We start from the raw sequence: 5,384 nt of genomic DNA, 5'->3' as shown, positions 1-5,384 counted from the left end.
TGGTTGCAACATGCCTACGATAAAGAAATATTTACTCAAAACAAATATTTCCAGGGATAATTTATTTGAAGGAAAACAAGATATTTGGGTTCATATCAAATTACCGCATATATCTTAGGTAACAAATTTCATCAACTCGGCATCTAAAACAGGACTTCTTATTAGAGTTATTCCTTTTAAAGGTAAGTCACATAACACCTATAAATATATATTTTTCCTTCCTCTTGGACACACAATAAGACGTGTCATTGTATATAGAGGAAATAAACTAATATAACTACAAACAATAGCGTTCTATTTTGCACAACAATCAGTATAAATATATTATTATGAAATTGTGCTAACAGGGTCTTTGGGGTGGCTGCCGCCCATGCGTCGCCCCAATGGAATCTTGCGGGAGGCACCGCTCGCGCCTCCCTAGTGCAGCCTTGGACATGCAGCACAACCGCCCCATTGCCGCCACCACCTCGCGCCACCGCATATCTTATTAGGTTAGCAACGACCGCGTCAAACATGTACCATTAGGATCCTCACGCACACAAGACGATATTGTTGATTTTATACCTTCTTCCTCCCCAACTATCTTCTCATCTTCGCCGTCCCAATCCAAACTCACCACCTCGTCGATGACGCATTCGGCTCGCAACCTTCCACAAAGTTAAATTAAGAACAACACAAATAAACAAGCATCTAGTCGATCGATCTCATCTCACGATCCAAGTGGCCAAGCCCATGTACAATGCACATCAACAGCAATTCAAACGCTCGCTTGCTGACGGACAGTATAGAACAATATAGAGATATTTATATATAGTTAAAAGCAGGTGTGTTGCTATTACTCTTAAATCAATATAAAGTTACTATGTATTTACTATCTTTTTCTCTCAAGCTTCTACAACAAAATTAATCAAGCAGTGAATTTTGTAAAGAAAAATATGAGCACAAATTACAATCTTAATCCTGTCATACGTTTTCTGTTCTTTGAAGATGATCAAACACTAATAGTGTATTTGGAACATAAGAAAAGTTGAGGAACATTAGGCACTCTCCAGATTCTTTGCTCATGGCCTACAGACAAAATAATAACAACGATTCAAATAGAGAGATCAAAGTTCAGAACTTCAGAACCCCAATGGATGGCATTTCCTCCAATTCTGATTGAATGTTTCTTAAAGGATGGTATAGTTTGGAACTATGGCCTCGATAAGAAAGCTTTCAAGGTAATCACTCATGGCCTACAGTACATGGCTTTTGTGAGTGCACTCTTGGCGGACCTTTCTTTCTGTTTGTCCGTCACACCAAGAATGATACTCCCTCCATTCCAGAAAATAAGGTGTATTGATATCCTCCAAGTCAACCATTCGAATGTTTGACCAAGATTATAGAATAAAATATCAACATCTGAAAAACCTAGTAGATAAAATATAAAACTACTTTTCATGACGGATCGAATGATATAAATTTGGTATAGTGGATATCGATATATTTTCTAAAAACTTGATCAAACATGCACTCGTTTGACTTTTGAAAAAACAATTAGACTTTATATACAAGAACGGGGGAGTATGATTTTTTCAGTTGTTCCAACTAACAAAAATGAGCTTCTTGAATAGATGAAGAATTTATGACAGAAAAGGAGATAAGGACAAGACAAACTGGGCTAAGCCTTGATTAGGTAGAAGGAAACCCCAAACAGAGTTGGCACGATCTGAAAAGGCTCTAGGTTGGCACAATCCTATTAACATACCGGGACCAACTTGCGATAATTCACCTATCTGAATATATACGGCATAAAACAATAACTACATGGTTATCTTTCCAGGAAGTTCTGTACACAGCTTATAATAAAATAGCTCGGTTTATCTACACTGATTTTGCTCAGATCAATGGTGGCACATGACAGAATGGTACACATAGCCTAAGAAAGAAGATTTAGAATAATCCAAAGTGGAAGGCAATACACCAACCATTAATCAACCAAGAATAGTCAAAAAATTCAGAGCATGTGTCAAACTCATACCAAATGGAGAAAGATTGAAATGAGAAAATGTTTTTCTGTGAAGGAACAAAATTAAGAAATGGATAAAGTAAGAGGCTTGGTCCTTTGTGAAAAAGAACTGGGCAGGAAGCACAAATCTAACCTTGGAATGAGGATTGATTATTCATGTCTATCATCCCAACAAAGCATTCTCTCAACGCTTTCTCTCCAATGTAGCGTGCTAGCACTCTACAATGCAAAAAAAAATCATGAATATATTAGTATGTGAATACGATAAATAATATAACTCATGTATATGCATTAGATACTTGGCACATGAAGATACTGTTTTCTATGAGTATAATGACATGCATGGAAACATGAAACTGGTACGGATACAATCATTTAGACCCCTCTCCCTCTCCCTCTCCATCGCTCCCTCCCTCCCTCTCTCTCGTGTGCGCACCATTGGTGATAGAGCATAAAGAGAAAAGAGAGACTAAAACGCATGAGAGCTAGAGGATGTACATTTTATCTACATTTTTCATATATACAGAGAAGTAACCATGGATGCCAATGTTAATGCAGTAAGGAATCTCTTAGTATCTTAGTATGATCTAGGATATATGAAAAAAAAACAATATTGAAATGGAAATTACCAAAATCTGGTACATGTTGCTAACAACAAATTGCATAATTGATAAACTACATCAATTATGTCACAAGCTATCAGGCACTTCCAAATCATAATGAGTTTCACATTTAGTGTACATGAAGAGTCCAAGCAGTTAAGATACGATCTAGAAAAATAAACATGTGCATGAACTTAAGTACTCTCAATCAAATTAAGCAATTGACTTCACAATTATGGGATTATAGAGAACCCTCCAATGATAAAGAACGTTTCGGGTTTAAAAATAAGCACGATCAGGACTAACTTGCCAAAACACATTTTAGAACCTCTCTTAGTATCTGAATATATTCATCATTCGACATCTCCTTGACAGTTTCCATATTTTTGTTTGACTCGAGGACATTAATTAACTCAACAGTATCTTGCAGCATGCACTTTGACAATCTTTAAAAACAGAAAAAAAATCATGAAAAGCCCATGATTAACAATATGCAGAAACAAATGATGTTGAAGCATGCTCAGGAAACTGTACCGTCAAAGCATCAGAACCTTTCTACTTTAGTGAGCTCTGAATAATATATCTAACAATGGTAATGTAATTGCTTAAAAGAATTACTCCCTCTGTTCACTTTTATAAGGCCTTGAAGACATTTCAGACAATGTGCAAAGTAGTTTATTTTGAGTTGTCTGAAATGACTTATAAAAGTGAACGGAGGGAGTAGCTTTGTTAAAGCACCTAATATCCAACTTCAGCTTTCTTATGGAAGAACTGACCAAGTATTTTCTAGACAGCACATAATAACAGGAAGCTTTGCCTACTTTTACAGATATTGAATTAGGAAAGGGCGAAGATGATGCACAAGTAACGTCTAATATTCACACAATAAGCAGTTGTGTATGCATGAGATATTGAGGGTTTGAGCAGAGATCTGAATTGTACTGGAGCTTCCTCTTCTAGTTCCAACTATTACGAAACAAATATGTTAGACATCAGCTTGCTTGTTTCTTTGATTCTTCGGTGGAGAGAAATCAGAGAATCGGTCAGCGCAAATGCTAGCCAAGGAGCAGACCTTAATCCCAGAGTGTGGCGCACATGAGGGGGGGGGGAGGTTACTGGGGATGAGCAGTCAGCCATGGAGGCAATAACAGGAAGGATGGCCGTCGCCCGTGCATCGCCTAGACAGAGCTTGGGGGAGGCTCTCTTCCTCTCATCTGCATCTCTTTCCTGATGAAATCACTTGCATAGCTTCCTTTTGGAACCTTCCAAAGCACAGAGTCATACCTTTAGCATAAATATGACCATATGTAAGAATATTTTACTCGCAAGAACATAATTAACTTTCCGATATTTTGCTGCTTGTTGCATATCTGATCGTGGAGGGAATGTTGCTAGTTCACACTCATCTGCCAGAGTAAATGAAGTTCCATATAACCAAATAAGTCAATCTGAAGTAAATGAGATGAAAATGAAGAGGGGCAGTTTAAACCAAGTACTTATAAGTAGTTGTCACTCATTGCTATCCAACAAAAAAATGATAGACATCTAGCAAAAGCTCAAAAGTGCCTTACCACCTTTTATAAAGAGAAATATTTCCTTACCGAAAAATTTCCAGTTGCTCTTAATGTCGTCAACACCAGCAAAATGAAAGCTTGGCAACAAATGCACATGAGTCAAACATTCCTGCTGAGGCCTGTACCACAGGTTCCAAAATGCAATCAGCATGAGATACTGTTGAAAAAAGGCAATGCAATACATCTAGTAAATCAACTCTAAAGACCTAGTATGCAAATGCACGAAATCCTCCACGAGAGTCAATGTTCACTGTGCCATCATGGGCACTGTAATTGAAAAGCACAGGAAACAGACAGGTAAGTTCCAAAGATGAATATGCATAAACCCCGCCAGATTTTTAGTTGTGTAAATCAAGCAGCACAATTTACCTAAAATCACGAATGTGCAATTCGTAGATGGTTATGTCAGAGCAGGAATCAAGTTTTGGCTTCTCATCGGCCAATTCATCCCAGGAAGCTGGCTTCAATGTTTCATTGTTAATGTCAACCAACCAGGTCCGCGCTCCATTTGCAGAAAGGCTGATCAAATAAACAACAAGCTAGTTTCTTCCTCTCCCTGAACTTTTTTCTTCTGCGGAAAGTTCCTCTCCCTGAACTACATAACTGAAATACGCACAGCCACATACCCTCTAGCATAAAGGTCACCAGCTAAACATTTCAGAATCTGTGCCTTAGTTGGATGATACACGTCAACTTCATATAAATAGTATCGGTTTTCCCACTCTCTTGGTCAAGTAACACTCCAAACACCATTTGACTCCTTGAGCTGCACCGTCTCTAGAGCAGGGCCGGCGGACCATCTAAGAACCACACACTCACATTCAGCAAGATATATTGGGGACATTTTACATATAAGCGGGAATAGTACAGAACCGGAGGCGACACTTGAGATGGTAAAATGCGTCGTCTTTAGAAGCCAAACATGTGTTGTAGGAGCCCAAAGGTGCAGGCTCACAGAGTCCTTGCTGAAAACCGCACCGAGCGGTCCTGTGTATGCAAACATGTCATCCAGCACGCCGGGTAATTGCAGTCCAGTAACATCTACGTGTTTCCCATCAGCTGCACACAAGCAGCATGTAAGGATCTTGCTCTGTCTCAGAACTTGTCTGAAGAATTTGACACTCATCTCTGAATCTGCATGTAAGGGTGCAAAGAATCGAGAATTACCACCGAAAGAAGCGACGACCAGTTGGCATTTCA

At 38.7% G+C, this 5,384-nt stretch overlaps 1 long non-coding RNA gene across 2 annotated transcripts; it reads right to left on the bottom strand.

Annotated features, from left to right (window-relative positions):
* Positions 1-3,973: 3,973 nt before the first annotated feature.
* On the bottom strand, positions 3,974-4,999 carry LOC125540493. 2 transcript variants are annotated; one of them, XR_007297331.1, is made up of 4 exons: positions 4,554-4,999; positions 4,391-4,451; positions 4,185-4,303; positions 3,974-4,016 (listed from the first exon to the last, which is right to left on the bottom strand). It is a non-coding gene; the product is annotated as an uncharacterized LOC125540493 (long non-coding RNA). The 2 variants fall into 2 exon arrangements; XR_007297332.1 differs by having other exon boundaries at positions 3,990-4,016; positions 4,182-4,303.
* Between the last annotated feature and the right edge of the window lie 385 nt (positions 5,000-5,384).

This window comes from Triticum urartu, chromosome 2 (genome assembly GCF_003073215.2).
Source record: "Triticum urartu cultivar G1812 chromosome 2, Tu2.1, whole genome shotgun sequence".
NCBI classification, from domain to species: Eukaryota; Viridiplantae; Streptophyta; class Magnoliopsida; order Poales; family Poaceae; genus Triticum; species Triticum urartu.
The sequence above is the reverse complement of the archived record's forward strand: the minus strand, read 5'-3'. Positions and strand labels throughout refer to the sequence as shown.